The sequence below is a fragment of the Lolium rigidum genome, chromosome 4, assembly GCF_022539505.1.
Source record: "Lolium rigidum isolate FL_2022 chromosome 4, APGP_CSIRO_Lrig_0.1, whole genome shotgun sequence".
Classification (NCBI taxonomy): Eukaryota; Viridiplantae; Streptophyta; class Magnoliopsida; order Poales; family Poaceae; genus Lolium; species Lolium rigidum.
Window position 1 is genome coordinate 18,315,197 of NC_061511.1, and position 11,180 is coordinate 18,326,376.

The following is an 11,180-nucleotide window of genomic DNA, read 5'->3' on the forward strand; positions in this document are numbered from 1 at the left end:
TCACCAAACCACCATGGATTTGGGGCATGATTTGGCACCCTTGTGCACATTGTGATATGACACCTTGGTTGCTATGGGTTTTGATTTTTGGAGTTGGTGGCATGTTGTCCCCATGGTGGACATGTGTCGAGCGAGGGGTTTTCGGACGAAAAGAGGGGAAAATCGCCAAAAACTGACCAAACCACCATGGATTTGGGGCATGATTTGGCACCCTTGTGCACATTGTGATATGACACCTTGGTTTCCATGGGTTCTGATTTTTTGGAGTTGGTGGCTTGGTGTCCCCATGGTGGACATGTGTCGAAAGAGGGTTTTTCGGACGAAAAGAGGGGGAAATCGCCAAAAACTGACCAAACCACCATGGATTTGGGGCATGATTTGGCACCCTTGTGCACATTGTGATATTACACCTTGGTTTCTATGGGTTCTGATTTTTTGGAGTTGGTGGCTTGGTGTCCCCATGGTGGACATGTGTCGAAAGAGGGGTTTTCGGACGAAAAGAGGGGGAAATCGCCAAAAACTGACCAAACCACCATGGATTTGGGGCATGATTTGGCACCCTTGTGCACATTGTGATATGACACCTTGGTTGCTATGGGTTTTGATTTTTTGGAGTTGGTGGCATGGTGTCCCCATGGTGGACATGTGTCGAAAGAGGGGTTTTCGGACGAAAAGAGGGGAAATCGCCAAAAACCGACCAAACCACCATGGATTTGGGGCATGATTTGGCACCCTTGTGCACATTGTGATATGACACCTTGGTTGCTATGGGTTCTGATTTTTGGAGTTGGTGGCTTGGTGTCCCCATGGTGGACATGTGTCGAAAGAGGGGTTTTCGGACGAAAAGAGGGGGAAATCGCCAAAAACTGACCAAACCACCATGGATTTGGGGCATGATTTGGCACCCTTGTGCACATTGTGATATGACACCTTGGTTGCTATGGGTTTTGATTTTTTGGAGTTGGTGGCATGGTGTCCCCATGGTGGACATGTGTCGAACGAGGGGTTTTCGGACGAAAAGAGGGGGAAATCGCCAAAAACTCACCAAACGAAAAGATCATGGGGTTTCGGACGAAAAGAGGGGGAAATCGCCAAAAACTCATCAGTAACTAGTGGGACTGAGTAAATGTTGTGACATTCATGTGGAAAATTCAAATTTAAATTTTTCATGAGGTTTGGTGTAGTTTGATGTGAATTTACACAAGTGAGGGCATTTTCGGCATTGGGAAAATTGGGAGCACGTGCTGGTCTCATTTGGCGTCACCACATTACCCTACAACAGAAGTTTCACTTGGAAAAAGGTTTGACAACCTCTTAGTGCAATTAGGTCAACCTAGGTTTCACCAAACACTCAAACTTTCATATAAAATTGAAAATTTGTTGAAATCTTTCCAAACCTTGTGTATTGGCCAATGTGTGGCTAACACTTTCCATGGAAAATAACAAACTAGAAAAAAATTTGTTTCCTGCCAAAGCACTCACAAAAGTGAGGTGCGTAGTGAAAGATTATGCCCGTCTACCTCGAACGGGCAGTTCTTGACCATTTTTTGAGGTAGCTAACTTGAAATGGACTGAAATTTGGCATAAGGGTGCATCAACATGTGGGTAATGACGCTAGCATGCTATCTTGGCAGTTTGGTTTGAAAATTTTCAAAAATTCATCCCCTAAACTCAAGAAGAGGCTATGTGTGATCACTAATTCGTATTTCAAATATTTTAGAGTTTTTAATACCCATACTGAAAATTCTGTGCTAGCCCATCCGTCATGCGTGGGACTGATACGTCTCCGACGTATCGATAATTTCTTATGTTCCATGCCACATTATTGATGTTATCTACATGTTTTATGCACACTTTATGTCATATTCGTGCATTTTCTGGAACTAACCTATTAACAAGATGCCGAAGTGCCGATTGTCTGTTTTCTGCTGTTTTTGGTTTCAGAAATCCTAGTAACGAAATATTCTCGGAATTGGACGAAATCAACGCCCAGGGTCCTATTTTGCCACGAAGCTTCCAGAAGTCCGAAGAGGAGACGAAGTGGGGACACGAGGTGGCCAGACTACAGGGCGGCGCGGCCCAAGCCCTGGCCGCGCCGGCCTGTAGTGTGGGCCCCCCGTACCGCCTCTTGACCTGCCCTTCCACCTACAAATAGCCTCCGTGACGAAACCCCCAGTACCGAGAGCCACGATACGGAAAACCTTACTGAGACGCCGCCGCCGCCGATCCCATCTCGAGGGATCCAGGAGATCGCCTCCGGCACCCTGCCGGAGAGGGATTCATCTCCCGGAGGACTCTACGCCGCCATGGTCGCCTCCGGAGTGATGTGTGAGTAGTCTACCCCTGGACTATGGGTCCATAGCAGTAGCTAGATGGTTGTCTTCTCCCCATTGTGCTTCATTGTCGGATCTTGTGAGCTGCCTAACATGATCAAGATCATCTATCCGTAATTCTATATGTTGCGTTTGTTGGGATCCGATGAATAGAGAATACTTGTTATGTTGATTATCAAAGTTATATCTATGTGTTGTTTATGATCTTGCATGCTCTCCGTTACTAGTAGATGCTTGTGGCCAAGTAGATGCTTGTAACTCCAAGAGGGAGTATTTATGCTCGATAGTGGGTTCATGCCTGCATTGACACTGGGACAGATGATGAGAAAGTTCTAAGGTTGTGTTGTGCTGTTGCCACTAGGGATAAAACATTGATGCTATGTCTAAGGATGTAGTTGTTGATTACATTACGCACCATACTTAATGCAATTGTCTCGTTGCTTTGCAACTTAATACTGGAGGGGGTTCGGATGATAACTCGAAGGTGGACTTTTTAGGCATAGATGCGGTTGGATGGCGGTCTATGTACTTTGTCGTAATGCCCAATTAAATCTCACTATACTCATCATGATATGTATGTGCATTGTCATGCCCTCTTTATTTGTCAATTGCCCAACTGTAATTTGTTCACCCAACATGCTGCTTATCTTATGGGAGAGACACCTCTAGTGAACTGTGGACCCCGGTCCAATTCTCTTTACTGAAATACAATCTACTGCAATATTGTTTTACTGTTTTCTGCAAACAATCATCTTCCACACAATACGGTTAATCCTTTGTTACAGCAAGCCGGTGAGATTGACAACCTCACTGTTTCGTTGGGGCAAAGTACTTTGGTTGTGTTGTGCGGGTTCCACGTTGGCGCCGGAATCCCCTGGTGTTGCGCCGCACTACATCCCGCCGCCATCAACCTTCAACGTGCTTCTTGGCTCCTCCTCGGTTCGATAAACCTTGGTTTCTTTCCGAGGGAAAACTTGCTGCTGTGCTCATCATACCTTCCTCTTGGGGTTCCCAACGAACGTGTGAGTTACACGCCATCAAGCTAAATTTACGGCGCCGTTGCCGGGGAGATCAAGACACGCTGCAAGGGGAGTCTCCACTTCTCAATCTCTTTACTTTGTTTTTGTCTTGCTTAGTTTTATTTACTACTTTGTTTGCTGCACTAAATCAAAATACAAAAAAATTAGTTGCTAGTTTTACTTTATTTGCTATCTTGTTTGCTATATCGAAAACACACAAAAATTAGTTTACTTGCATTTACTTTATCTAGTTTGCTTTATTTACTGTTGCTAAAATGGCCAACCCTGAAAATACTAAGTTGTGTGACTTCACAACCACAAATAATAATGATTTCTTATGTACACCTATTGCTCCACCTCGCTACTACAGCAGAATTCTTTGAAATTAAACCTCGCTTTTATCGAATCTTGTTATGCGAGAGCAATTTTCTGCAGTGTTAGTTCTGATGATGTTGCTGCCCATCTCAATAATTTTGTTGAATTATGTGAAATGCAAAAGTATAAGGATGTAGATGGTGACATTATAAAATTAAAATTGTTCCCTTTCTCATTAAGAGGAAGAGCTAAAGATTGGTTGCTATCTCTCGCCTAAGAATAGTATTGATTCATGGACTAAATGCAAGGATGCTTTTATTGGTAGATATTATCCCCCTGCTAAAATTATATCTTTGAGGAGTAGCATAATGAATTTTAAACAATTAGATACTGAACATGTTGCTCAAGCTTGGGAAAGAATGAAATCTTTGGTTAAAAATTGCCCAACCCATGGACTGACTACTTGGATGATCATCCAAACCTTCTATGCAGGACTAAATTTTTCTTCACGGAATTTATTGGATTCAGCTGCTGGAGGTACCTTTATGTCCATCACTCTTGGTGAAGCAACAAAGCTTCTTGATAATATGATGATCAATTACTCCGAATGGCACACGGAAAGAGCTCCACAAGGTAAGAAGGTAAATTCCGTCGAAGAAACCTCTTCCTTGAGTGATAAGATTGATGCTATTATGTCTATGCTTGTGAATGATAGGACTAATGTTGATCCTAATAATGTTCCGTTAGCTTCATTGGTTGCACAAGAAGAACATGTTGATGTGAACTTCATTAAAAATAATAATTTCAACAACAATGCTTACCGGAACAATTGTAGTAACAACTATAGGCCATATCCTTATAATAATGGCAACGGCTATGGTAATTCTTATGGGAATTCTTACAACAATAATAGGAACACACCCCTGGAATTGAAGCCATGCTTAAAGAATTTATTAGTACACAAACTGCTTTTAACAAATCTGTTGAAGAAAAGCTTGGGAAAATTGATATACTTGCTTCTAAAGTCGATAGTCTTGCTCACTGATGTTGATCTTTTGAAATCGAAAGTTATGCCTAATGAAAATCATCATAATAAGATTGTTACTACAGCAAATGCCATCCAAGTTAGAATTAATGAGAATATAAGATTAATGGCTGAACTGCGTGCTAGGTGGGATAGAGAAGAAAATGAAAAACTAGCTAAAGAGAAGAATGTAGCTAAAGTTTGGACTATTACCACCACTAGTAATGCTAATGCTACACATGTTGCTGCACCACCTACTAATACTAATAAAAGAATTGGTGTTAGCAATGTTTCCACTTCTAATGTAAAGCGCGAAAAACTGCCTGAAACTGCTAAAACTGCTGAAACTGCCTGTGATAAAGCTGCTGAAATTTTTTCCAACATTGGGGATGATGATCCCATTGCTTTAGATTATAATGGTTTAAATTTTGATGATTGCAACATCTCTGAAGTTATAAAGTTCTTGCAAAAACTTGCTAAAAGTCCCAATGCTAGTGCTATAAATTTGGCTTTCACGCAACATATTACAAATGCTCTCATAAAAGCTAGAGAAGAGAAACTAGAGCGCGAAGCCTCTATTCCTAAAAAGCTAGAGGATGGTTGGGAGCCCATCATTAAGATGAAGGTTAAAGATTTTGATTGTAATGCTTTATGTGATCTTGGTGCAAGTATTTCTGTTATGCCTAAGAAAATTTATAATATGCTTGACTTGCCACCGTCGAAAAATTGTTATTTAGATGTTAATCTTGCTGATCATTCTACAAAGAAACCTTTGGGGAAAGTTGATAATGTTCGCATTACCGTTAACAATAACCTTGTCCCCGTTGATTTTGTTGTCTTGGATATTGAATGCAATGCATCTTGTCCAATTATATTGGGAAGACCTTTTCTTCGAACTCGTTGGTGCTACAATTGATATGAAGGAAGGTAATATAAAATATCAATTTCCTCTCAAGAAAGGTATGGAACACTTCCCTAGAAAGAGAATGAAGTTACCTTTTGATTCTATTATGAGAACAAATTATGATGTTGATGCTTCGTCTCTTGATAATACTTGATACACACTTTCTGCGCCTAGCTGAAAAGCGTTAAAGAAAAGCGCTTATGGGAGACAACCCATGTTTTTACCTACAGTACTTTGTTTTTATTTTGTGTCTTGGAAGTTGTTTACTACTGTAGCAACCTCTCCTTATCTTAGTTTTGTGTTTTGTTGTGCCAAGTTAAGCCGTTGATAGAAAAGTAAGTACTAGATTTGGATTACTGCGCAGTTCCAGATTTCTTTGCTGTCACGAATCTGGGTCCACCTCCCTGTAGCTAACTCAGAAAATTATGCCAATTTACGTGAGTGATCCTCAGATATGTACGCAACTTTCATTCAATTTGGGCATTTTCATTTGAGCAAGTCTGGTGCCATTTTAAAATTCGTCAATACGAACTGTTCTGTTTTGACAGATTCTGCCTTTTATTTCGCATTGCCTCTTTTGCTATGTTGGATGAATTTCTTTGATCCACTAATGTCCAGTAGCATTATGCAATGTCCAGAAGTGTTAAGAATGATTGTGTCACCTCTGAATATGTTAATTTTTATTGTGCACTAACCCTCTAATGAGTTGTTTCGAGTTTGGTGTGGAGGAAGTTTTCAAGGATCAAGAGAGGAGTATGATGCAACATGATCAAGGAGAGTGAAAGCTCTAAGCTTGGGGATGCCCCGGTGGTTCACCCCTGCATATATCAAGAATACTCAAGCGTCTAAGCTTGGGGATGCCCAAGGCATCCCCTTCTTCATCGACAACATTATCAGGTTCCTCCCCTGAAACTATATTTTTATTCCATCACATCTTATGTGCTTTGCTTGGAGCGTCGGTTTGTTTTTGTTTTTATTTTGTTTGAATAAAATGGATCCTAGCATTCACTTTATGGGAGAGAGACACGCTCCGCTGTAGCATATGGACAAGTATGTCCTTAGTTTCTACTCATAGTATTCATGGTGAAGTTTCTTCTTCGTTAAATTGTTATATGGTTGGAATTGGAAAATAATACATGTAGTAATTGCTATAAATGTCTTGGGTAATGTGATACTTGGCAATTGTTGTGCTCATGATTAAGCTCTTGCATCATATGCTTTGCACCCATTAATGAAGAAATACATAGAGCATGCTAAAATTTGGTTTGCATATTTGGTTTCTCTAAGGTCTAGATAATTTCTAGTATTGAGTTTGAACAACAAGGAAGACGGTGTAGAGTCTTATAATGTTTTCAATATGTCTTTTATGTGAGTTTTGCTGCACCGGTTCATCCTTGTGTTTGTTTCATATAAGCCTTGCTAGCCTAAACCTTGTATCGAGAGGGAATACTTCTCATGCATCCAAAATACTTGAGCCAACCACTATGCCATTTGTGTCCACCATACCTACCTACTACATGGTATTTTCCGCCATTCCAAAGTAAATTGCTTGAGTGCTACCTTTAAAATTCCATCATTCTCCTTTGCAATATATAGCTCATGGGACAAATAGCTTAAAAACTATTGTGGTATTGAATATGTAATTATGCACTTTATCTCTTATTAAGTTGCTTGTTGTGCGATAACCATGTTCACTTGGGGACGCCATCAACTATTCATTGTTGAATTTCATGTGAGTTGCTATGCATGTTCGTCTTGTCTGAAGTAAGAGCGATCTACCACCTTATGGTTAAGCATGCATATTGTTAGAGAAGAACATTGGGCCGCTAACTAAAGCCATGATCCATGGTGGAAGTTTCAGTTTTGGACATATATCCTCAATCTCAAATGAGAAATTTATTAATTGTTGTTACATGCTTATGCATAAAAGAGGAGTCCATTATCTCGTTGTCTATGTTGTCCCGGTATGGATGTCTAAGTTGAAGAATAATCAATAGCGAGAAATCCAATGCGAGCTTTCTCCTTAGACCTTTGTACAGGCGGCATAGAGGTACCCCATTGTGACACTTGGTTAAAACATGTGCATTGTGATGATCCGGTAGTCCAAGCTAATTAGGACAAGGTGCGGGCACTATTAGTATACTATGCATGAGGCTTGCAACTTGTAAGATATAATTTACATGATACATATGCTTTATTACTACCGTTGACAAAATTGTTTCATGCTTTCAAAATCAAAGCTCTAGCACAAATATAGCAATCGATGATTTTCCTCTATGAGGACCATTCTTTTACTTTATTGTTGAGTCAGTTCACCTATTTCTCTCCACCTCAAGAAGCAAACACTTGTGTGAACTGTGCATTGATTCCTACATACTTGCATATTGCACTTGATATATTACTCTATGTTGACAATATCCATGAGATATACATGTTATAAGTTGAAAGCAACCGCTGAAACTTAATCTTCTTTTGTGTTGCTTCAATACCTTTACTTTGAATTATTGCTTTATGAGTTAACTCTTATGCAAGACTTATTGATGCTTGTCTTGAAGTGCTATTCATGAAAAGTCTTTGCTATATGATTCACTTGTTTACTCATGTCATATACATTGTTTTGATCGCTGCATTCACTACATATGCTTTACAAATAGTATGATCAAGATTATGATGGCATGTCACTCCGAAATTATCCGTGTTATCGTTTTACCTGCTCGGGACGAGCGAGAACTAAGCTTGGGGATGCCGATACGTCTCCGGCGTATCGATAATTTCTTATGTTCCATGCCACATTATTGATGTTATCTACATGTTTTATGCACACTTTATGTCATATTCGTGCATTTTCCGGAACTAACCTATTAACAAGATGCCGAAGTGCCGATTGTTGTTTTCTGCTGTTTTTGGTTTCAGAAATCCTAGTAACGAAATATTCTCGGAATTGGACGAAATCAACGCCCAGGGTCCTATTTTGCCACGAAGCTTCCAGAAGTCCGAAGAGGAGACGAAGTGGGGCCACGAGGTGGCCAGACTACAGGGCGGCGCGGCCCAAGCCCTGGCCGCGCCGGCCTGTAGTGTGGGCCCCCCGTGCCGCCTCTTGACCTGCCCTTCCGCCTACAAATAGCCTCCGTGACGAAACCCCCAGTATCGAGAGCCACGATACGGAAAACCTTACTGAGACGCCGCCGCCGCCGATCCCATCTCGGGGGATCCAGGAGATCGCCTCCGGCACCCTGCCGGAGAGGGGATTCATCTCCGGAGGACTCTACGCCGCCATGGTCGCCTCCGGAGTGATGTGTGAGTAGTCTACCCCTGGACTATGGGTCCATAGCAGTAGCTAGATGGTTGTCTTCTCCCCATTGTGCTTCATTGTCGGATCTTGTGAGCTGCCTAACATGATCAAGATCATCTATCTGTAATTCTATATGTTGCGTTTGTTGGGATCCGATGAATAGAGAATACTTGTTATGTTGATTGTCAAAGTTATATCTATGTGTTGTTTATGATCTTGCATGCTCTCCGTTACTAGTAGATGCTCTGGCCAAGTAGATGCTTGTAACTCCAAGAGGGAGTATTTATGCTCGATAGTGGGTTCATGCCAGCATTGACACACGGGACAAGTGATGAAAGTTCTAAGGTTGTGTTGTGTTGTTGCCACTAGGGATAAAACATTGATGCTATGTCTAAGGATGTAGTTGTTGATTACATTACGCACCATACTTAATGCAATTGTCCGTTGCTTTGCAACTTAATACTGGAGGGGGTTCGGATGATAACCTCGAAGGTGGACTTTTTAGGCATAGATGCAGTTGGATGGCGGTCTATGTACTTTGTCGTAATGCCCAATTAAATCTCACTATACTCATCATGATATGTATGTGCATTGTCATGCCCTCTTTATTTGTCAATTGCCCAACTGTAATTTGTTCACCCAACATGCTGCTTATCTTATGGGAGAGACACCTCTAGTGAACTATGGACCCCGGTCCAATTCTCTTTACTGAAATACAATCTACTGCAATACTGTTTTACTGTTTTCTGCAAACAATCAGCTTCCACACAATACGGTTAATCCTTTGTTACAGCAAGCCGGTGAGATTGACAACCTCACTGTTTCGTTGGGGCAAAGTACTTTGGTTGTGTTGTGCAGGTTCCACGTTGGCGCCGGAATCCCTGGTGTTGCGCCGCACTACATCCCGCCGCCATCAACCTTCAACGTGCTTCTTGGCTCCTCCTGGTTCGATAAACCTTGGTTTCTTTCTGAGGGAAAACTTGCTGCTGTGCTCATCATACCTTCCTCTTGGGGTTCCCAACGAACGTGTGAGTTACACGCCATCAGGGACCCATGTCAAAGTAATGGGAAAGTGGACTGACTACATGCAGCAATCCACGTTTTCACACCCACGCGTCAGACAGAGCAACCCAAACGGCAGCACCTACTGTATATCCATCGGCCCCATCGTCTCTCCCACCCGCAACTTCTATTCCCCAATCTCCGGCGAAAAACCCTGCTTGCACCTCCACCAGCGCAACACCGACCTCCCCTTCCACCGAAGATCCCGAAGATGAAGCGTGTTCGCGGAGACGAGCCGGAGGCGAGTGCGGTCGTCAACGTCGACAGAGGCGATGGCGATGGTCCGGTAGTAGTCGACGTCGCGGAGGCGGGATCTTCTTCCGGAACTGGAGCCGCTCTTCGCCGCGTCGTGACCGTGGAGGGCTCCGCCCAACCGGCCGTGGTCGCCGTCGCTGATGAGGCCAAGGGAGACGTCCTCGCTCCCGCGGCACAAGTAGATGACCAGGGCTTCGATCCGAATGACCCGTTCTACCGCCACTCCAGGCAGTACCGCGAGCTATATGGCCCCAGAGAGTGCGACGAGTTCGAAGAGGAGGCCTCCGACAACTGCAGCGAGGTACTCTACTATTCCGATCGATCCCCTGTTTTTCTTGATCTTACTGTTCACCATAGGGTTTGCTCATAGGGTAGATTGATTTGCCCTGTCTGCGACTTCTTGTACAAATTGATGATTCTGGGGTTCTTGCTCACTCGATTTATGGTTTGTAGTTACTAGATCTGTAATATTTGATGCACATCTTGATTCAACTGTAATGATTCCTTTTGTGTGATGAATCATACCTGCTTAGTGTAACGCTCACTGCATTTCAAACTTAAATTCATCTGAATATGAATCATACCAGAGTGATTATGATTACAAGAATTATATTATAGGTACTATTAATTGATCTAATACATGGATTTTATAATCACCATTTGTCTTAAACTGGTGCTTATTTATACGATGAAACCATAGTGTGTACATCATTTTCATTTGGGGAACAAATGAATTATCAGTTGCATGTAATTTATGACCATAATTTTTGTTCAATTCCTGCTTATTGACGTCATGAATCCATATTGTTTTATGAATCAAGTACATCTTCGGGGAACAAATGATTGATCCCCGATCCATGAAATTTATAATCACCATTTTCTCTTAAATTGGTGCTTAGTTATAATACTCGAAATAATGATTGGACTACCCATGAACAAGTTGTGACAACGAGTTTAAATTGGTGGTTATTTATAT